General features: G+C 31.9%; 1 long non-coding RNA gene across 1 annotated transcript; it reads left to right on the top strand.

The window, feature by feature from the left end:
• LOC109347161 lies at window positions 2,657–25,289 on the top strand. Its single transcript, XR_002107565.1, has 3 exons — window positions 2,657–2,771; window positions 17,979–17,985; window positions 25,234–25,289. It is a non-coding gene; the product is annotated as an uncharacterized LOC109347161 (long non-coding RNA).

Genomic DNA, 25,655 nt, shown 5'->3' with positions numbered 1-25,655 from the left:
TTTTTTACCCAATAAAGCTCAAATAAAAAGAGCACGAATGAATATTGAATTGAATGGATGTGAATTTCATGCATTCATTGAATAAATATTAAAAATCAAAGAGCAAAAAATGGATGTGAATTTCATTCAATAAATGAATTGAATTTTTGAGTAGTTACAATGAAATCCTTTTATAAAAGGAAGAAAAAACTAACTACCCTAACATTTAAAATAACTAATCAACAAATCCCTTTTACTACTCGAAACTAATAGTTTGGGTTAAAACCAACCCAACAATATAACCTCTCATATTCACATACACTATTATTTACATTAATACATTATATTTCAACATATTAAAATAGTATAAGTCATGGATAAGCGAGATATTCTTGATGAACAAGAAGGAATGAGAAATGAATGAATAATATTCTCATTATTGAATTCAATGAATGATAGTTTACAATGAAAGTAAACTATATATACATGGAAACAAAACTTGAGTAACTAAAACCACTAAAATTAACCCTAAGTATAACTAGCCTAATACAAAATCAACCCAAATACTAAAATATTGTTCAAAATATATTTCAACAACCCCTTCAAGCTGAAATATATCATGCATTCCAAGCTTAAAATGATTGTGTTGAACACGATCATAGACTCTAGTACCTCCTCTAGCTGATAAGTGAATCCTTATCTCACAGTATTAAAATTTGAATATTGAGCAATAACGATGCTTAACCACCATCAGTAAAAGTAATTCCATCCAACACTTAACCATCTATTTAACAAAAATTAAACATTCAATGCTTAACCATCTACATGACAGAAGCAAACCAACCATAATGGATGAAAGAGAGAAAATAGATCTAAACCTTGATCCTAATATACAACTTCAATGATGTAAAATTATACACTAAAAGTAATGTTGTGTGTTTAATGAGAGGGGTAATTGAAAAATAGAATAGTAAATGAAAGAAATAATTAGGAGTAAACAATGATGAATAAGAAAAGAAAGCTGATAACTATTGTAAACAGTCCCTGACTTCATAAAATCATTATTAAGTGAAACTAGTGCTTATTTTTGACACTCCATCAATGATCTTCCATCTTCCAAGAAAATATTAGTAGTAGGTCTATACTTTTTAGAACCAGAATGAGCCTCAAAGCAAGTAAGAGAAAATACAATGTCACTATAATCACAAACTATGCTGTCACCCAAGACCCTCCTATACTTCATGGTTTTAATAGCCTTTGACAATGCATGAACATAATGACCCTATGCAACAATGAACTCCACCTTCTTCAAGATTTGTGACTGCTTAGCCATCACATCTTTAGCTTCTTCAAAATCCTTAGTTATTGTACCCCATCCAACTTTCTATGAATCTCACAAGATAAATGAAGGCTTAAAGCAAGAACTTGAAATAGCACAAAAGGAAGAAAATGAATCTTTAAAATTGAAACTTTCACAAGCTTTAGATGAGGTCCAGCTGGATCACAACAAAATACAAGAACTTGAAGCTGAATCTGATTCTTGAAGATAGTGATAGATAGAAGTTATCTTGAAGAAGAAAGATTAAGGAGAAAGAAATGATGTACAAACGATAAAGAGAGGAGAGTGAAATAGAAACCACAAGAGAGGCAATGTTATTATTTTCTTCTTTGGCTCCACTGCAAGGTGCATGAGAAGGAGTTATTGGTAAATTTCAAAATCACAGTCCTCACATGTGTATACAGCCACCAAATATGTTGAAGTTGCTGCAAGAATGATTCTTCATTACATAGAACTTCGAAAATGCAATGTTTGTTGATGATGAAGATAACCTTGAAAGTGGGAATGATGATGATTGTTTGGTGAATCTTGGAATGATGGAGCCATAAGTAGAAGCTATTAGAAGAGTAACTGCGCTTTGATACCATATTAAAATGGTAGAAGCTATGAACAATCTTGATAAAACAAGAAAGAATGAGAAAATCATTTATTGAATTGAATGAATGAATTGAATCTTGAATTGACGAAATACAAAGTTACATTGAATCTTTTATATAAAAGGAAATAAAAAAACTAAATACCCTAACTAAAACTAACTAACCTCAACTAACTCATTTGTTCTTAGAAGCTAATAACTCGATGTTGGAGATGTTTGAAATATGTTATTATATGAAGTCTCATATTGCCTAGCATTAGAATAGAGTAGAATATCAATGTTATATATTGGACTCAGGTCCCTTGTTATAATTTGCACTATATATAAGCATCAGATAGAAACATCCATGGGCAGTTGGGTCATGGGTGTGCTAGGTTTTTAATCATTATTCTCTATTAAAATCTTGGTAGCCACCCAGTGCTCCCGGGGACGTAGGGACAATTGGTCGAACCCCGTTACCAAATCCATTGTGTTATTCTCTTTTCTTTATACTCTTTTACTATTTGATTGCTCACTTGTTCCCAACAATTGGTATTAGAGCCAATTGGTAGATGGCTCTTAACCCAGCGACAAATTATGGCTATAGAAGGTGAAGGCGTGATGGCTAGACAATGTGCGTCAAAGATACTGCGTGAGGATAATGTATATGAGTTGAATGAGAAGAAAACATGACGGAACTGTGGTAGAGGTGATATATGTTGATCCAGAACCCTAGTGCTTCATTTACTAGATTAAGATCAAGGTGAAGATATAGACTCGGGTGTTGAGTTTGGCCTTGAGACACGTGCTGACAATATCTTTCTTGATGTTGAGAGAATGATCTCGTTTGAGATGAGAAGTAAAATATCCTAATGACATGTCTCTGATGTCATAGTGAAGGATATGGATATTAATTGTTAGCATATCACTACAAGCATAGAGGCGCTGACTGACTTTGATGTAGGGTGTAGCATGAGTATTGGATTTGATGCAAGGTGTAACACGAGTATGGGTAGAGATGTAGGATATGACATGTGCATTAGGTTGGATGCAAGGATGTGGCTCGATCATTGGTTAGCATTGATGCAAAATGTGCATTGTGAGTATATTTCTTATAGTGGAGCATGATAGTTCTTTTGAACTAGGATTGTCGGAGTAGACAATGGTGGTAGCGGCTGATGCTTTTCAAGGAAGCTCCATGGTTCAGCTTGCTGAGTATTGAAGAAGGTGGTTGTTGGTGAACTTTGATGTAAAGGTTCCATAATATCTAAAGACTTCCTAGCAATAGGTGGCTAGGCGACGTGTTCCATTAGATAGCGGTATGGGAAGGTGCACTAGAAGTTTGGAGAGCTAGACTGTTGGTAAAATCGTCAAGGATACTCAAAAAGGCTTATGCTGAAGGGGAGCAAGCTCTTATGTCGAAGAGTTGTTAAAGAAAATAAGACATTGAGGAAAATATAGTCATATATTCGCTAAGGTGAAGATTCTTGTATAGATTTCTTAAGGAGCGAGATATTTGTCTATTTCAATCAAGGTGGAGATTGTTGGGGATGTTTAAAATATGTTATTATATGTAGTCTCATATTGCGTAGCATTAGAATAGAGTAGAATATCAATGTTATATATTGGACTAAGGTCCCTTGTTATAATGTGCATCAAATATATGCACCAGATAGAAACACGTCATGGATAGTTGGGTCCATGGGTGTGCTAGAGTTTGTAATCTTTATTCTCTAATAATATATTGGTAGCTGCTCAGCACTCCTGGAGACGTAGGCACAATTGGCTGAACCCCGTTACCAAATTCTCTTGTTTCTTCTCTTCTATTTATTCTATGCATTTTATTTGATTGTTTTTTGCCAACATTGTGCAACAATTGCTTCCGCTGCACCAACACTTGAGTTAGAACTAATCCAGCAATACAAGCTCATATATTCATATACACTATTAATTACATTAATACAATATATTTCAACAATCTCAATACCTGAAAATGTGAACCGGGGTGGTACCCAGATTTGTAACCCCAAGACTATAAAACAATGATGTAAAAACCGTAATGTACTGGCCGCTTCAACCGGAAAATCGGTGAACCGGTCTCCTAACCGGTATGGTACAGATGTTGAACCGGCCAAGTATCAAAACCGGTCAGTATCAAAACCGGTCAAAACCGATGAACCGGCCGGTATTTCACTAAACCGGCCGGTTTATACATATATTTTTTTTGAAAAAAAACTTAAAAACTCATTACAAGGTGACCTATCTTTCCGACCCTTCTTCAACACTTCAAGGCACATGCTTCCAATGCATACTTAGATTACACATTTTGGTTCCTAACATTCGTGTGTAATCTCAGTGACATTTGTGTAATCTTGGAGTATTGTCTGAAGATAGGATTTGGTACAAAAATATAATATCGATATGAGACAACTTTGACTCATTGGTGTTAAATATTAAAACTCCAAATTGATTTTCTTTGTAGAGTGAGTTATGAACTTGTGTCATTTATTTATATTTTGCGGTTGTTAAATGATATTTTTGGATTAATATATGTTTTGTAATTTAGACTTTGAATTTGTTAAAGACTTAAATTTGTTTGTTTATGTGAATTTTGAGTAGATTATGAATATGAATTATAAACTGCAGTTTAATTACTGAAGCACCGGTTGAACCTCTATATCACTATACCAGTACCTTGACCAGTTTTAACAATACTGCTCTAAAATACAATCAGGAATGAGGGACAATTGCACTATGATTGTATGTATATCAACTAATCAATTACCCTATAAATATGCAATATAAAAGTAAAAATAAAAAATGCATCATACATCATAAATATTAATACTACCCACTAACCACTGTGGATAACTTCTCTTCACTAATATACATTTCTTCCCCTAAATTGAGTGTGCAAACATTCAGTTTAACATTAGTTGCTCAAAGGATAAACATCTAACAACTTTCTTAACTTCTAAAATATAGGAAACTTTAACGGCTTTGTAAATATATCAGTAGCTTGTTCTTCAGTTCTACGGAAAATAAGATCAATGACTTATTGTCAAATCCCTCTTAACAAATTAAATGTGACATATATGTGCTTGTTTCTTCCATGTAGAGTGAGATTCTTGGACATTTTTATTGTTGAACTGATTTCACAATAAATTATAGTAGTTTCTTCTTGCTTGAAAGGCATCTTTTCAAGAATTTTCTTGAGCCAAATGGCTTGGCAAACACAAGTTGTAGCAGCTATGAATTCTGCTTCAGTAGTTGACAAAATAACAATTGGTTACGTTTTTTGAATTCCACTAGGTAATTGCAGACCCAAAGATAAAAACTACCGAGTACTCACTAACCACTAGTGATAACTTCTCCTAATTTATCTACATTAAAGGTAATTGAAAAACTCAAATAAAGGACTCTTGAATGTCTGCTCCTTTTTACTTTTATTTTTATGTGTGTTAATGTGAATGTTCCTTTTGTATTTGGTAACATATTTTGGGGTACATTTTCTATTTTAAGATGTATATCACTTCATGTACCATTTTATTCTCGTTAGTAAAAAAATATAAAGTTGATATATATTTAATTCATGTTTTGAGCTGTACAAATTTTGGTTCAACAAATGTCTTCAATATATTTCATTGTTCAAAAATTGGTCCACCCTATAGGCCTATACCAATAATGAGAGGATTTGTTATTTGGTTTACTCATATCCACCCATTAGTGGTATCTCATAACCAAGACTACTCCGAGAGGCTCAAATTTGCATGCAGGGCCTAAAAGGTAGTAGTCATAATTTTGAACCTACAGGAGTTCAAACAGGCATATATTTCTATCTAAGTTAAAAATTTCAAATTTTAGGAATTCTTCCCCTAATCCTCCCCTTCTTGTTGAAGGAGATAATGTCTAAGTGTCTGACACTTAATCCATCTACCGTTACTTATACATATAACTTTTTCCCGAATTGCAAAATTAAATACTAATTTTCCGAGGTATGGTCATATACTTAACTACAAATTTATCTCACTTGTATTTTTAAACACTCATATCACTCCAAAGATCGAACATAACCTCATGCTCTAATGATTTAATGACTCAAATTCCTTTACAAAAACTTTATTGGATATTTAAGTCAAATAATTTAAGTTTTATTTTCTTGACCAATAGAATATACTGGCACATGAGTAACACAAAATTTCAAAAATCAGATATTTAGTCATTTAGAAATTGACTAAACATTACGACCAATATGACTAAAAAAAGTGCAAATGCTGATTGGTGCGAACTAATCAATGAGAAAACACTAATAAGATGTTGATTTAGTAGTGTAAGGTTCTACTAGACCAAAATGTCAAATGTTTGATTCATGGTAACGACACTTATTAGAAGGAACAATTACGCATCCAAAAGAAATTACTTCTAACGTTCCCTAATGAGTGAGAAAATCCCCTTGGTAATTCTAAAATAGTATGAGAAAACACATAATTAAGGGTGGATCGTATTGACAAAACTCAGAGGCACTTCAACATCATTTTGTGGCATGAAGAGGAACACTGCCTACACTTTGACTAATTCAAAGGGTCATTGATTCTATTCCAATGTATGCCCTCTTTTTCAACATTTTAATCATTGATGTTTAGCATTTTGTCATGCAAACATCTTTAACAAACCAACATATGTGTGCAGTTTACACTCGGTGGATATTATTGCTTTCAAATAAACATTATTATTACGTACCAACAATGTGCATAATTTGACTTTTTGCTACATCTCTTTCATCATTAGATAGGCATAAACTATGTTGATTTATAAACAAAGTTAACCTTTATTAACTCTATTGGAACTTGGTTTGTTGGAATCCATTAGTAACAATTTTTGGGTGTGAAATCTAAAACATTCACTTGTCCCACATAGAAGAATTTTGAAAAAACAACTCCTAAGTCCCACATTGGATGGTGGATGAACTCGGAAAAAACTCCATGTTATAAATAGAGGCATTCTCCCCTCATTAAACTCGTCTCAAGTTGAATGTGCTTTCATTCAATTTTTTCTTTCTCCCTCATATTTTATGTCGATGCATTTTCGGCAAACTTCTCACTTTTTCTTTTCGCGACACTAAGAATTGGCACAACAGCCAAATTGTGGGAATTTTGAGAACTGGTACGGGTAGTCAGATTGAAGAAAAAGAATTGGCACACATAACCATATTTTGGGCATTTGAGAAATGGCACTAGTAAACATATTGTGGTGGGTGTATTCGAGATCAGTTCTTATAATGTAGTAAGAATTCGATAACATAGACATGGGTTGGTTTATACCATGGACGACGTGGTTGATAATCTGCTTGCACATTTTGGACAGTGCCACAAAACGTCTTAAAGAGAGCGACATGGTCGTGACTCAGTCAGCAAGTATTATTCTGTGCCATTTATAATTGTGGCAAACTACAATAACAATAATTTTAAGATGTTTTTACTGTAATATCATTCGTAGATAATATTACTCGACCAGACAATTTGACCTAAACAACCCATTTCGGTTTGATGAGACAAATTTCAAACGGTAGCAACATAAGATGGAATTTTTCTACACTATGACAAAAGTTGCACACGTTCTGAAAATCGATATCCGAGTGCTGCTAGAAAAAGCTGAAAAAAGGAAAGGGATAAACTAGCTATTAATATAGCTCTCTGGAATGAAAATGATTACCTTTGTAAGAATTTCAATCTAAAGGGTTGTCAGATGATCTCTGATTACTACAATCCATAAAAGTTTGCCAAATTAATTTGTATACACTTGAAAAGAAATATGATACTGGGGAAGTATAGACCAAAAAGTATGAGGTTTACTGCTACCTAAAGTATCAAATGACTGATAATAAATCAGTAGAGTCTCAGTCCTATTAGATACAAAGAATTGTTCATGAAATTATTTATGAAGGTATGCCCCTAGAGAATTAAACTCGCAAGTAGATCCTATGAATGTATATTCATTGGGAATATTATGAACAATAATGCGTACATGTTTTATTATCTTAATTCAAAATTGATCATTGAGTCTAAGGATGTTGACTTCAATTAAGAGAAATTCCTTTTTAAATTGAGGAATAGTGGGGCACTTCAACTAGTCACATATCTGTGATTATAGATAATGATAAAAAATAAAAGTTTGAAATAGAACCTAGAAGAAGTAAGAGAGCAACAACTGCTAAAGAGTATAGACCTGATTATATGGTCTATATGTTGGAGGAGAATCCATCAACTCTAAAAGAAGTTTGACTTCTTTCGATGCTGATTCATGGTAAGAAGTCATAAATGATGAGATGAACTATCTAGAGTTTAACAAGAAAAAAACTATTTTTGCTCAATACACTATGGAAGCTGAGATGATAGCACTAGCAACAACTAGTGAAAAAGCAAATTGGATGAGAAACTTGCTTGCAGAGATTCCCCTGAAGGTTTATTAAGTGTGTTCATAACATGCACAACAGAAAATAATTCATCTATTTGTGTTAAAATATGCATACACTATAATAAATAGACAAAAAATGTTTGTAAAATTACCTCAGGAGACTGCGATGGCTTTCGAAAAAGTTTTCCTTCAAAAGTATGAAGGTCCTACACGCGTATCCACACCGAGACCAATCCTTGTTGTATCAACACTTGATCCGTGGAGCAAAAATTCAACTCAAATAAAACCAAAATGAAAGGATTGAAAGAAAGCAATATGATTCTTTGTATATTGCATATGTTGCTTTTTACCATGAAGGTTAGATGAGTTTTGGTTTATATAAAACCAAAATATCCTTCAATCCATTTAGTGCTAATTAACAACTCATTTATTTAGCATAAATTTTGGTTTATAATATATAAAACCAAAACTTCTTTCAATCCATTTAGTTCCAATTAACAACTCATTAATTTAGCATAAATTTTGGTTTTTGGTTTTCAAAACTGACTATCAGTTTTAAACCTTTGAAATATTATATTTAAGTCTCACTTAATTATATTAAAGATGACTGCATCATATTATTAATATTTTTGGTGCTAGCAAAAAACACAATAATATTTCACTTAAAAATAAATATACAAAATTAAACTATTTAATTTAATCAATAATATTTTCTGGCCCAAAAAAAATCAGAACACTCATTAGTGTGTGACCCGTAGGTTCTTTACTAAACCGGTAGTAAATTAACTCATTAATTTACTAATCAAGGTTGACATCTTGCAATATTCCTTAACGAACAGATAGAAATGAAGTAATATCTTTTACTTTAGAACAATTAGAAGATTAATATAATATTTCCTTCCATCTTTACAACTCTATGTCAACTCTAGAATATAGTATAATTGTTAAATTCTAATAAGTTAACTCGTAGTGAATGACTTAAGAAAGTCATTTCTTCATTCATTTAATTCCCCTTGGCCAAAGTCTTTATTTTTGTAGAGCTCAAACTCATTACCATGAGTTGATAGATTCTTTCTTGATTAATCATTAATTCTACAAGGATTTAATTATATCCAATAATCATTCAACTAATATCATAAGACATTAGGTGTCCGATATCAAAATATAATAAATAACTTGTTAATTACTATGATAATCTTAAGTCTAAGGAAAATATATATTTCTTCATAAGAATATTTTATTGACAATTCAAAGGTAATATATTAACCATTATGATAATCTCTATATGCATCATTTATATGTGTAATTTAATAAATGAGATCTATTAATCTTTATCTAATAAAGATCATTACATATATATTGATCTATCTGGATTAAAAGTGTCCTAAGCTCAATAATCTTATGATCAAGAACAATTTAGATTAAAATTATAAAAGATTTATTTCTCTTTAATATAATCTCTATTATAATAATAAGTCTCTAATTTTAATCAATGACCTATTATATTAATTATTTTGACAAACAATGAATATGATATTAAGATAATAATACATATAACTTTATTATTATAAATATGACAAATTGGTTCTTGGGCATACATTATATCCCAACAATCTCCCACTTGCACTAGAGTCAATCAGTCATGTACCTCATTCCCATCTCCCACTTGTGCTTATCAAACTCTTTTATGCCAAGTGCTTTTGTGAATGGATCTGCAACATTCTCTTTTCCATCAACCTTTTGTAACTTAACATCACCACGTCCAATGATTTCTCTAATTAGGTGATATTTTCGCAAGACATGCTTATTCTTTTGGTGCGATTTAGGCTCCGATCCTTGAGCAATAGCTCCATTATTGTCACACAATAACGTAATTGGTTCATCCATAGAAGGAACTACACTGAGTTCAGTTAGGAAGTTTTTTATCCAAACAACTTCTTTAACAGCTTCACTTGAGTGGAGTATCTAGACTACAAGAGTACTCTTGATAGACTCACCAATATGAATTTGGAAGTGGAGGCCGCTTCCTATGAAATTTTGGGACATAAATTTCTAGAGCGTTCAGTATACTGGGATATACGTGCATGACCTTTAATGCATGAACTTTAAATAATACTCATTTGAAAAGGTTTTGTGTGGTTGGATGTTGGAGATAGAGTTCAAGACTACGAGTCAATCTAGTAAAATCTAGATCCTATTCACTATGCAAAGGTTCAAGTCACATGACACTTTTATTTTCGCACAATCTTATTGAGACCACAAAAACTCTCGAAAATTGTGTTTTTAATTTCAAGAGGGGGATTGTTGGAATTTGGTTTGTTGGAAGCCATTAGTGGGAACTTTTGGGTGTGAAATCTAAAAAACTCTCAAGTCCCACTAGAAGAAGTTTGAAAAAACAACTCCCAATAGTCCCACATTGATGGTGGATGAACTTGGAAAAAACCTCATGTTATAAATAGAGACATCCTCCCCTCATTATAACTCGCCCCAAGTTGAATGTTCTTTCATTCAACTTTTTCTTTCTCCCTTATATTTTCCACTGATGCACTTCCGGCAAACTTCTCACTTTTCTTTCTGTGACAGTAAGTATTATTTCGTGCCATTTATAATTGTTGCAAGTTACGGTAACAACAATTTAAGATGTTTCTACTGTAATAGCATTCATAGATAATATTACTCGACCGAACATCTTTGACCTAAAAAAACCATTTCGGTTTGTTGAGACAAATTTCAAATGGTAGCAACACAAGATGTAATGTTTCACACTATGACAAAAGTTGCACACGTTCAGAAAATCGATGTTTGGGTGTTGCTGGAAAAAAGGAAATGAATAAACTAGCTATTAATATAGCTCTCTTGAATGAAAATGATTATCTTTGTAAGAATTTCATTATGAGTGAGTTGTCATATGATCTCTATGATTACCACACTCAATAAAAGTCTGCCAAATTAATTTGGTATGCACTTGAAAAGAAATATGATACTAAGGAAGTTGGGACCAAAAAGTATGTTATTAGCCTCTACCTAAAGTATCATTTGACTGATAATAAATCAGTAGAGTCTTAGTCCTATGAGATACAAAGAATTGCTCATGAAATCATTTATGAAGGTATGCCCCTAGAGAATTAAACTCGCAAGTAGAGCCTATGAATGTATGTTCATTAGGTATGTTATAAACAACAATGCATACAGGTTTTATGACCTTAATGCAAAATTGATCATTGACTTAAAGATGTTGATTTCAAGGAAGAGAAAATCATTTTTAAATTTAGGAATAGTGGGGGAACTTCAACTAGTCACATACATATTATTAGAGATAATGATAAAAAAAATAAAAGTTTGAAATATAACCTAGAAGTAGTAAGAAAGCAACAACTGCTACAGAGTATAGACCTGATTATATAGTCTATATATTGGAGGAGAATTCATCAACTCTCAAAGAAGTTTGACTTCTTTCGATGTTGTGTGTCAAGAAGCGATAAATCATGAGATGGACTACCTAGAGTTTGACAATAAAGATATTATTTTGGCTCAATCCATTATGGAAGCGGAGATGAAAGCACTAACAACAGCTAGTGAAGAAGCAAGGTGGTTGAGAAGCTTGCTTGCATATATTCCTCTATGAGAAAATCATATACCAGCTGTATTGAACCATTGTGATAGTACCGTGACTATTGCAAGAATTGAGAACTACTTTTATAATGGTAAGAAACGACAAATACATCATAAGCACAACATCATTAGAGAGTTACTCTCTACAGTAGCTGTTAGAATGGATCATGTATGCACTGAGAATAACTTAGCAGATCCTTTGACGAAAGGACTAGCTAGAGAAAAAGTCCATAATACTTCTAGGAGTATGGGACTATTGCCCATAGAACGATGATCACTCAAGATGGTAACCCAACCTAACTGACTTGAGATCCCAAGAAATATGTTCAATTGGTAATAACAAGTTGTGAAGTGATATGAGAATTAATATGCTATAAAATTATGAGAATCATGATTCCTGCAACATATGTAAGGATGAGTTAAACTCTTAATGAGATTTATACTCCAATTAGAGTGGAGTACCTAGGCTACATGAGTACTCTTGATAGACTCACCTATGTAAATTTGGATGTAGGGTCGCTTCCTATGAAATTTTGGGGCATAAATTTCTAAAGTGTTCACTATATTGGGATAGACGTGCATGATCTTTAATGCACGAGCTTTACATAATACTCATTTGAAAAGGTTATGTATGGTTTGATGTTGAAGATAGAGTTCAAGAAAACGAGTCACTCTATTAAAATCTAGATCATTTTCACTATGCAAAGGTTCAAGTCCATGACACCTTTATTTATGCACAATCTTATTGAGACCATAAAAATTCTCGAAAATCGTTTTTTAATTTCAAGTGGGGTATTGTTGGAACTTGGTTTGTTGGAAGTCATTAGTGGAAACTTTTGGGTGTGAAATCTAAAAAAATCTCAAGTCCCACATAGAAGAATTTTGAAAAAACAACTCCCAAGTCCTACATTGGATGGTGGATGAACTTTGAAAATACCCCATGTTATAAATAGAGGCATCCCCCTCATTATAACTTGCCCCAAGTTGAATGTGCTTTCATTCAATCTTTTTTTTTCTCCTTCATATTTTTCGCTTATGCATTTCTGGCAAACTTCTCACTTTTTCTTTCTGTGACACTAAGAATTGGCACAGGTAGCCAAATTGTGGGAATTTCGAGAACTGACACTTGTAGTTAGATTGAGGGAAAAGAGTTGGCACAGGTAGCCATATTGTGAGCATTTCGAGAATTGGCACTGGTAGCCGTAGTCTGGTGGGTATATTTAAGATCGATTCTTATAGTGTAGTAAACAGAGATCTGAGCTGCTTTATCCCAAGAACGACGTGATTGATAGTCTGCTTGTACATTTTGGGCAATCACACGAAACATCTTAAAGAGAGAAATCTGGTTGTAACTCATCCAGTAAATATTATTCTGTGTCATTTATAATTGTTGCAAGCTATGGTAACAACAAATAATTAGTTACTGAGAAATGTGAGTAACTTATTTCAATTTATTTTTTTATTTATAAAAAAAATGAATGAATCCTAGTATAGAAGGATAAATATACAATAGAAAGAAAAATAAAATAATACTTTTATATATAATACAGGTTTGTCATGGGAAACGAGGGATAGTAGCATCTGTACTTTTATATATATATATATATAATATAATATAGGTTTGTCATGGGAAACGAGGGATTGTAAGTTGCTAAGTGAATCATCAATTTGATATTTAAAATCCTTTAACTAATTTAGCCCCAGAATTTGGTAATGTTACCAATCTAGCCCCTGATTTTTTTTATATTACTAAAGGTATTTTCTCACATCTTTGAGTAAGGAATTAATCAATTTTGGATTTTGTGACTGTCTTTCCTAAAATGTGATACGAGAATGTAGCAAAACCTTACACCACTATACCAACACCTTGTTGGTAGTTAGGAATTTGATACTCTTTAAAATCCTTTAACCAATTAATCACCGGCAATTTAGTCTCATTTCAACAATGTGATACGGCCAAGTTCTATTTAAAACTGCTTTAAAATGATGGATTTACATTCAATTTTAACACAAAGTTGAAAGAGAAGTTTTAATACAATCTCATTAAATAACAAAACACAACTTAGAAAAGTAGGGAGAAATCCTGAGAAACATACATTTTGATGGAGTTTGAGGCTTAGAAAATAATGAATGAACCAGTAGCAGTGCACCGAAGTCCAGGAGATGTGCACAAATAAGGTGCATGTATATAAAGTAAATGCTCTTATAAGGGTTTGCAAAAGTAATCTGGACACTCTCGAATACTAGAGAGTCTATCGAAAGAGATGATGACATTTGACATAAAATAAATTAAATGATGCAGATTTTAAATTATTTTTAAATAAAGTTCTTTTTAAATTATTAATATAATCTGAACTACACATTTTAGTGTTAGATTGTTCAGTAGTAACGGAGATGATACCAATTATTGCATGTGATGTAGGGCGAATAAATGGAAATTGAGAAACCGAGAAGTGGACAGAAAACATGTATTAAAATTGATGGTAAAGGGGTGGTATACAATGCAAGTAATATTTTAAAAATTGGTTGTAATTACCATGAGTTGAAGGTAATTATCCAAAATTGTGGAAAAACATGTATAATGTAACCACAATTATGATTATAATGTTGTTATGAAAACTCAGAAAACTATAATAATAGGGTCACAAACTCATAATTGATATTGTGGAATGCAATTTACCACATATGTATTTTAGCATGTGGTGTTTAGTGAGAAAGTAGCCAAGTCGTAGTCATATTTATAAACAAAAATAAAGAAATTGTCTAGCTAATGTTATGCCATTGTATGGGTCAGATATTACAACAAAAAATTGTGGGAGCAATTTTTAGTTCTTAGTGGTCATGATTTTGTCTTCATGCACGTGTAATTGTTCACGATCATGTCCTTAAGAGCTTGTCTAGTAGCGTGCCAGTAACTGCTCCAGCAATGTGTCCAATTGTCGGTCAGGTGGTAACCAGCTTGGATCATTGGGACGTCCTTGTGTTGAATCAGATCTCCACTGGAATTTCATGAGTTTGTTACTGAGTTGCTTATCTAGGACATCAAAACATACCTACAACTTATATGGAGTGATTCGAGATGAATGACCTCTCCAGTATTAGAGAGAAAGGTTCTATATTTTATTTTTATTTGGAAGAATAAAAATGTCATTTCCTATTATAAATAACAATATAAGTGTCATTATAAATTTGATATTTTTTGTTTTTAATTTAGAATACTTTTCTCTCTAGGATAGTGGTTCATTCAAAATATATTAGAATGGAAGGAGTAACATGATTCTAATTTTTCACAGCCATGGATGTAAAAATATATTATCTGATAAATTTACAAAAATGGCTGCATCATTGTCTTTAGTGGTCTTCTTACAGGAATCCATGAGATCTTCTTCAGCATAAGCCTTTCAGGCTGCTGTTACTGCCAAATTTTAATTAGTTCAACTGTTAGTTTTCTTGAAGGATCTACACCAAATTTACAAGCCACTTATTCGTTAAGAATTGAGATCTATCCCATTTCTTTATACTAGTGTTTTAAATTGTGATTATGATTATTGTAATCGTGACCATTGTAATGCGGATTGTGGTCATCACAGTGAGAATTATTTTGTGAGTAAAAAAATAATTTTGATATCAATATGATATCAAAATGTAGCCCCATACGATTGCATTGCTACATGATGCGGTTGTTTTGCAACTCGTTGTGGTTGCATCATTGTAATTAGTATGACACCACAACTAGAATATTGCAACCACATCACGTAATACGATCTATAATTTAAAACACTGGTCTCTCTCTAACTCATTACCGTCAATAACATTTTGACAAATATATATCAAATAACTATTAAATCAATTTTTTAAATTAACAATATTATATGTCGTAGTATTTGATTGATTAGGAAAAGAGATATATAATTATTTCTGTGAAATAATTTATGATCATTTATTACTTTTAATAGGCTTCTAGCTGTAAAATCTATTGCTGTGGGCAAGTATTATATGATTTTATTTATTCTAAGAATCCAGTTTCGGAACAACATTGGAGCTCATCTTCTGAGAAAGACCCAGGATCTTATTCTGGAAAATCCTCCAAAATGGAATCTAACAGCTGTAAGAAATTGGGACCCGACCTTATCATTAATTTACCACGCTTGCTCAGCTCACATGTAATGTTGGCGTTATTACTCTCTCTAAGCAAATTCATCCTTGCAAAACATTTTTTAATTAACATCATGACATTTTTTTGTACTACCAATAATATCTCTTATCCATAAGAATATGTGATTGTTCTCAGCAACTATCATTCTCAGTAACTACACATGACATTATGAATCTCAACTATTTGGATGAACCTACACTACGTCAGAGTTGCAGTTTAACAGTGCGTATTTTAGATATATAACAGTGGTTTCAATTGCTTTTTGTTTGACCATAGTAGAATCATGTCATGATTACAACTCTTCTCACACGGTGTTGTATTGAATATATACCATAGCACATCACACAAAAAGTGTTGTAATATATTGCATAAATATAACAGGACATCGTACACAAAGTGTTGTCATATATGTCATACATAAACAACTCATTTTATAGGCATTGTTAACAACGCTTATTTTTGCGTTGTATTGCATATATATAACAACACATTATTAGAAAAGCGTTGTTGTATTATTCATAAATATTCTCAAACAACGCCATAATACAACAGTGCAGCATACACATAGAGTTGTTGTATTAAGTATGTACAATAACACAGTCTATAAAAAGTGATGTTATATTAATCCTTTACAACAGCGCATGTAAGGGCTTCCTCTAGAATTCACTATTGATTTGTATAAATTAATACTTAGATAAACATTTATTTATTAGCAGCACATACATTCTAAAAAATACATACATTTATACATTCTCAACAGCACTGACACATTAATACTGGCCAGAAGTTTGTTTTATTAATGTTAATACAATAAAAACTACAAACAATGAATATCATGTTAATTATGTTTTGATAGAGTCCATATTACAAATAAAAAATTATGCAAATTACAAAGAAAAAAAATTGCACAAATTACAAACAATCAAAATTAAGCTATAATTATACAAAGACTACTTGCATCGACTTTTTCATTTTCTTTGATTGTTTTTTGCTTGTAAGATCATCCTTGTTTGGAGGAACATATTGATTCACCCAAAGCCCTTCATCGTGATCATTTGTTGTATATAAATCATCATCCATAGTTGGTCCGCTCTCACGCGACTAATATGTCCCAAAAAAGATTATCTTTACCAATATCATCATCATATTCTTGGTCATCAATATTATTGACGATTATTTTGTTAGTTAAAAGAACAATGAATCATTTCATATCTGTTGGGTCACTAACATAGAATACTTGTTGAGCTTGTGATGCTAGAATAATGATTCATCTTTATATCATGCTCTATTAAGATCCATCTACATGAACCTAACTCATCAACTCGGAAGACATTGTTGTTATCAATCCATCTACAATAAAAAATCGGCATACAAAATATTGTGTAATCCAATTCTCATATTCGTTCAATCACCCCAAAGTCTGACATGTTCACAGATTTCTATCTTTTACACTTGACATGTGTAAAGTTCAAGCAATAAGAGTCACACCACTAATTTGCATTTTACTTTGATCATCTTGTTTTTTCGTATAAAATGTGAACCCATTAATTAGATAACCAGTATAGGATAAGACATGAATACTTGGACCATTGACTAACCATTTCAATCTTTTGGAAATCGAATGTGCATTTTATTCAACTCCTCATCAATGTGATTTTTTAGCCAACACCGATTATGCTCTTTGGAAATCCAATTTTTATTATTACTTGGGTAAGACTTTCTTAGCATCTCCTTGTGTCTTTCAACATAAGGCTCAACCTCATCGACATTATGTAAAACATATAAATGTGCTTACTCCAATTCGGTTCTTGTTATAGTCAATATTTTATTCTCAGTAATACCTTCACCAAATGTTTTTTTGCATACTGAGGCTTTGGAATGCCCATAAAATCATCATCATTGAGGTATCCAGTACAAAAATTAAGAGCTTCTTCAACACCATATCACTTGAAATACAACCCTTTGGTCCTGATCGGTTCTTCACATACCCTTTTAATGTCTTCATGTAATGCTCAAAGGGATACATCCATCTCATCTAGGAAGGGCAACATAGTTGTGTCTCTCGAACACGATGAATGCTTAGATGAACCATTATGTCAAAAAACGAAGGTGGGAAATACATTTCAAGCTCACACAATGTCAAAATAATTTGTCTTTGCAATGTAGGTAATTTCTCAGAGTCAATCACTTTGCTAAAATTTGCCTTGAATAGGAAGCACACCTTAGTTATGGTTCCTCAAACATTTTTAGGTAGAATTGACCGTATTCCAATAGACAAGAAATGGTCCATAAGTACATGTCAATCATGAGACTTAAGACCTTTTAAATCGAGGTCTTTCATTGATACGAGGTTCCGAATGTTGGAAGAGTACCCCTCTGGAACTTTAACACGATGAAATTTTTTACAAAATTCTATTTTCTCCTTCCTCGACAAAGTATAAGCTGCTAAAGGTAGAAATATATGTTTTCCCTTCATTATCGGTCCCAATTCCTTTCTTATTCTCATACTAACCAAGTCCAACCTTGTATTCAAGTCATCTTTGGTCATACCAGGGACATTGAGTAAGGTATCAATGAGACTTTTAAACATATTTTTGTCAATATGCATAATATTGAGGAAATGTCTTACATGAACTCCAATATGAAATTTCAAAGAAGATTGACATTTTCTTCCCCCATTTGTGACAATTTCTTCTGCAAAATGTTTACCAAATTTATTATTCAAACCCTTTAGCTTTCGAAATAATTGGTCACCCGTCAACGACAAAGGAGCACGACCTCATTCATTGTTCCTATCAAATGTTTTTCTCCATCGTCAATAGTGACGATCTGAATGCAAATATCTATGATGACAAGGAATAAATTCTTCTTATAGTGTTTTAACTTTATTGAATGAGTATTGTCTTCACATGCAAGACATCTAAAATGTCCTTTTGTACTATATTCGAACATATTACCATAGGTAGGAAAATCACTTATTGTGTAGAACAACAAAGACCTCCAGTTGAATCTTTCTTCCCTATACACATCATATACATTTAGGCATGTTTCCCACTTTTGCTTCAAGTCTTCAATTAATGGAACCAAATATATGTCTATGTCATTTCCTGGTTGTTTAGGTCCAAAAATTAATATAGATAATATCACATATTTGTGCTTCATGCATAAGATACTTACAAACATGATGAGTTAGTAGCCATAAGACGAGTCAAGCTAGGTCATACAATTGTCCTCTAGCTGATTCTAAATATTGATTGGGTCTAATTTTTTGAATCTGAACTCAGCCTAGACTCGATGAGACTTGACTCTATTTGGACCTGATCATGATTAGATCAAATTGGATTAGGTAGGATCAGTTCCTTCTCACCCCTAATTAAATCTATATATTTGACACGTGTTTGATTCCTGCTCACCATATATGTGCTATGAGTGTAATGATTTATACAAATTCTATACATAATTTACAATTTATTTGTATTATTAAGATAGAAAAGCCATTTCGTACAAATTTATGAAGATAAAGAAAAATGTTAAATTGAAAAGTTATGGTATTATCTAGGAGTCTTTGATTTAGATTTCAAAAGAATCTGCTAATCAATAAAAAAAAACTTACGTTGTTAATAAAAAACCTCCATCTCTACATATATTTTGGGCTAGACTGTTTTACTCAGGATAATCAAAAGAGTAAATTACATTAACATTTGCTGAGTTTTAGTGAAATTTCATAAACCACCCCTACTTTTTTACACATACACAAACCTCCCCTAATTTTATACATTCATTACACTGACCACCCTGCATAAGAAATAAGTTAAACAAAAAATGTGACAAATGCAATTAATTTAGACAAAACATAATATATTGTGGAGACAAATCCAAATAGTATATGAGTCAATATTTATTTATTATTTTTGGTTCGTTACACTATATTATAATGACGATTTAAATAATATTTCTTTAGAATTATTGATGCATTTTGTAACAAAAAATAATAAAGATACATTGATTTGTATATTATTTAGACTTGTCTCCACAATATATCATGTTTTGTTTAACTTAGTTGCATTTATTACACTTATTTCTTATGCATGGTTGGTTAGTGTAATAAAAGTATAAAAACTAGGGGAAGTTTGTGTAGGCATAGAAAAGTGATGGGTGGTTTGTATAATTTCACTAAAACTGATGGGTGTTAGTTAATTTACTCTAATCAAAATGAAACACCCTCTTACTATATGCATTAGCAAATCAACAATTGATACATTATTACTTTAACATAAATTAGTCATGCTAAAAAAGTTATGTTATGATTTTAATATTTATATATTATTGGTGTAAAGTTTTTTACACGATTAATATATTATTCGCTATTTAAGTATAATACTTTTATTTAAAAATTAATAATAATTAACACATAAATAATACATAATATGTTGCTAATGTATAAATTTTGTACATTATATATAAATATATATTAAATTCAATTTTTAATCTCAATTAACTTAGTATATGTATATATTTTCTATTAAATATTTTAATAATTTCTACAAAAATCGATGTAAAGTGATTGGTAAAGGAAGTTGTATTGCTCAATGCAAAGTTTGAAACCACAGTTGCACTCCTGTTTGAAGCACTTGTGTACTAACTCTATTAGAGTAGTAGCTTAATTGAACAATATTCATCTACAGTACACAACACAGTGAAGGGAACAGAGCCCTTCTAATGCAAAATGCCTATAGAGCCGACCAAAGTCCAGAGAAGAAGGTGGTATTCTGGCAATGCTAGAGAAAAAGCAATCATATACAGTATATATATATATGGCGTGGGTGAATCAGTGGATCTTTTCAGGATTCTCTCGTGCAGAAAAAAAATGAAAAAATATATAGGTGTGAGTGTATGATTTGGGCTCGTTTACATTACTAGAGGCAACAATTCTGTTTTAGTGTATTTTCAAGGATAAAAATATAATCTCAATGTAAATAAAGGATATAACTGTCATTATTCTTTGATTTTTCTATTTATTTCCACATAATTGTTCTTTCTAGTAATGAAGAGGAGTCTAACTATTGCATATACTTATGCCAAGAATCTTGTATTTTTTTTGTTTTTTAATAACAATTAAAAGGTGCAAACACTCTTAATTGTGAAAAATGGTTGTTAAAACACAATTAAGACAGAACTGGCTTCATTTCCAACCTCTTCATGCATCATGCATTCCAGATGAGAGTCATGTCCTGTTTGGTAGATTTGTTACATACATTGGTTTCTATTATGTTTGGTACATTTCATGAAAAGAATGAGAAAAATGTTATCCACAATAGAGTGAAGAATTTTACACTGTTTATTTTTTTTATTGACAAAATACACTATTATTAAATTGCACCAGAATTACAAAGGTAATAAATGAGTGTTGCATGGTGATGGGATTACATTCAGGAGAATAGCATATTGAAGACAATTTTGCAACGTATTTTATGGGGTTTGCAACTCAATAAGAATGTCATTGTGGTCTTGCTTCTCTTTCCATTGATTCATAGAAATGCTTTCACTTTCACAGATTCTACGATTTGCTATAAAGACAACTTGATTGAGTTGAATATATCATCATTTCTAGATAATCAAACAGACCATATTGTTGTTGAACGAATGACACTAAAAAGTTACTAACATTTTTAGTCGTTTGTCATGCCGCAATGTGTATTGGTTCTAAACTTCTAATGGTAAAGCAATGCTAATGTCCAGTCAGTTGTAGAGCAATCGCCAAACTGAGGAAAAGGTGTTAGGTAGATTATGTATGCTGGTCGCAAATGGTGCTTCTCCTTATATTAATATTATCCCCTCTTAAGCAAGACTTTCAAAATTGACAATATAGGGTGGAGAAGTTTTTATGCATGAAAATTTATTGACCTTCAATGGTGTTTTGGATTCTCATAGAAAATGTAGATGATGGTAGTAGTACTCTTAGTGAATCTGTTTAGTGAAAAAATTATATGTTGATTTGACTTAATAATGTTGGATTTTGTTATGGGGCCACTCCCATAAATTAAGTATATTTTCCTGTGGTAAATATTGTGCAAGATCATTTATATGATTGTCAATTAGTTTCAATTCCTTAATAAATAGTTACCATCTTTGATATATTAACTTGATGGTTGTAAAAAACTTTTTTACCGATGACAAGTTAGAAAGTTATTTTCTGAATGAGAATTTAACTAGTCATGCAATAATTTCTAACTCTTGAAAATTTTCTCACCAGCTTTTGTCATACCAAGTAATTAGTAAAGCATTGTTAGCTGTCAGATAGCATGATTTTCTTTGTTTTTTATTATGAAAAGGTTTATGTAGTCATGGATGCTTCTTTTCTTTGAATTTTAGAATCATAGTGGTCTCATTCGAGGGGTGCAGCATGTCTGTTAAAGTGATGGGGTTAATTTCAGGAATCAACCCTCACATTGTGCTAACTTTTGGAGTGGGAGGAACAGCTCTAGAAACACTTCATCACCTTTAATCTGATCTATTCCTAATTTTAAAGTGAAAGTGACTGTAAATATTTTTGCATATTTAAATATTTATACATCCTCCGCTGATCCACCATTCATTTTCAATCATTATTAACTCTTTAAAAAAGAATACAAATAAATGATGAATGTACTGACGGTATATAAATCTTCATAATAATAGTACATAGATATTATACTCATCTTTTTTATCCTTTTATGGTAGAATATAATATTTATGCATTATCGATATGAAAATTTATACATTTTTTATTATTACATCATGGACTCATGGTCTACAACTTTTTTCTTACATTTTTGGTACTACCAAGGGCATTTCTCACATGTTTTAGTAAGGAATTAATCTTTTTTGGGTTTGTAGTTGTCCCTCTGAACAAATATCACTCTCATGAATCAAAACTTCGACTTTTGGGATCTAGTAAAACCTTATACCACTACATTAACGTTTTGTTACTCTATTTTTTTTCTTTTTTCTTACATTTGAATACATGATTGTATGATTATTCTTCAAACCTTAAAAGAAGGTGAGGAATGCAGTTACTATTATGCTTAAATTGATATTATCATGAATAAGATTATTTTATTTATAAAATAAAAGAAATCTTGCTAAAAAGGATAACCAATCGTGGTGTTGGTTTCAAGGCTGCTACTTTTTCCATATTAAAGTTGAATACATTCCTAGTTTCACTTTTTGTAATGATGGTGAATAACATCAGATAGAGACAGTGTATATTACTTTTATAAATTAGCTAATTTATTCAAAAAAACATTTAAGTAAACAAAATACTGAACTGATGAGTGCTTTAAGATCTTACCCAAAAAATTAATATGAGTTATTAAGTGGAACTAAGAAGTATTTAATATTTTATAAACTAAAATAATCCTGATATTTGTAAAAAATTATCTTGAAGCATGATTAATAAAAATATTAAAATATATATACAAGCGAAGCCGTTATTTTTACAATTTGAATCATCTTGAACCAGGCAAACAAGAATTATATTGCTTTTACTTTAAGGCTTACTTAATTTCTCTTAAGAGAAATTGTTAAATTATTAAATTTAAATTGTTCAAATAACACTACTAAAAATAGAAGGTGGAGAGCAAAAACATTTGAAGGCTATCAACACATATCATTGTTTGCCATACCTAATTCTTTCTAAGTTAAGATCTTCTCTGTTAATGAAGAAATAAATACATCAGAAAATAAAAAGAAATATAAATTTTAATGAACATTTATCTTTTTAATTATAATGAAATTACACTTTTGTCACTAAAAACCAATGAAAAAACATGCATGTGTGTCACCATTAATGAAAAGGATGTGAAAGTCTTTCACTCTTTTTTAGGTTATCTTTGACACAACTAGCACTTAGGCTTTGTTTGGGAGTTATGAGAGAAAGAGAAGGAGAATGATCAAAGGGTTAGGAATGGGGAGGAATGGAAGGGAAAAGGAAGGAAATCATCTTCCTTGATTGAGAGTATAAAATTTAGATGAAGGAAAGTAAACTAATGATAATGTCATAATATTTTTTTTATTTTCCCTTTAAAAATGTAATTAACAATGAGAAATGGACAATAATCTATAATTATATAATATTACTAAAAATATTTTGCTATTTTGACATTTTATCTCCAAAAAACCCTAAATCAGATGAACTTTAAAAATAGACATATGAAGGGTTTTAGAGGGTTTGAGAAACCCTTCAAAACCTTCCTCTCTCCTTCATTCATCTCCCAAACAAGGGGAAGGCTTTCCAAAGCCATCCCCTCCCTTCCTTTCCCTTCCAAAACCCCACTCCCAAACAAATCATTAAGAGCTTATAAGTTAGGACCAAAAAATTAGAAGCTTATAAGCTAGTTCATAAAATAGAATTTTTAATAAGACAAATTTATGGTTGGTATATGTATAAAATAAAATAAGCCTAGTGACTTATTAATCACAAGCTACCCGTTGAGATGCTTGAAATATATTATTATGTTAGTCCCATATGGTCTAGTATTGTAATAGAATAGAGTAATCAATGTTATATATTGGAGTCAAGTCCCTTGTTATAATAAGCACCAGATATAAGCACAAAATAGAAACACCCCATGGGTAGGTGGGGTCATGGGTGTGCTAGGGTTTGTAATCCTTATTCTCTAATAACATCTTGTTAGTCGCTCAGCGCTCCCGGGGATGTAGGCACAATTGACCGAACCCCGTTAACAAATTCTCTTGTTTATTCTCTTCTATTTATTCTATGCCTTTATTTGATTGCTTGTGGACAACGCTGCGTAACGATCACTTCTGCTGTACCAACAATTGGTATTAGAGTCAATTGGTAGATGACTCTTAACCCAGAAGTCAGATAATGGCTAAAGAGGGTGAAGGCGTGATGGCTAGACAAAGTGTATCAAAGGTAGTGGCAAAGATAGAGTAGATGAGTTGAAGGAGAAAGAAACATGGCAGAATTGTGGTGTGGACGATATATGTGTTGATCCAGAATCCCATAAGTTCATGTATTGGGTTAGGATCAAGGTGGAGATACAGACTCATGTGTTGAGTTTAACCTAGAGACAGATGCTGACAATATCTCTCTAGATGTTAAGAGAATGTTCTCATTTGAGATGAGAAGTGGAATATCCTAATGGCGTGTCTCAGACGTCATAGTGAATGATGTTAATTGTTAGCAGATCTGCAAAAGCACAGAGGCGCTGACTGACTTTGATGTAGGGTGTAACATGAACATTAGCTTTGATGCAAGTTGTAACATGAGCATTGATAGAGATGCAAGGTTGTGACATGGGCATTGGCTTGGATGCAAGGATGTGACACAAACATTAGTTAGCATTGACACAGTGTACGCTGTGGGTATACTCCTTATAGTGGAGTATGATAGTTCTTTTGAACTAGGATTGTCGGAGTAGACAATTGTGGTAGCGGTTGAGGCTTTCCAGGAAGCTCCAAGGTTCAGTTTGAGAGTATTGAAGAGGACGATTGTTGGTGAACTTTTGTGTAGATGTTCCAATATATCGAAAGACTTCCTAACAATAGGTGACTAGGTGGCGTGTTCCATTTGATGG

This window comes from Lupinus angustifolius, chromosome LG05 (genome assembly GCF_001865875.1).
Source record: "Lupinus angustifolius cultivar Tanjil chromosome LG05, LupAngTanjil_v1.0, whole genome shotgun sequence".
Taxonomy (NCBI): domain Eukaryota; kingdom Viridiplantae; phylum Streptophyta; class Magnoliopsida; order Fabales; family Fabaceae; genus Lupinus; species Lupinus angustifolius.
Note: the sequence above shows the minus strand (reverse complement) of the source record. Positions and strands in the feature narration are given on the sequence as shown.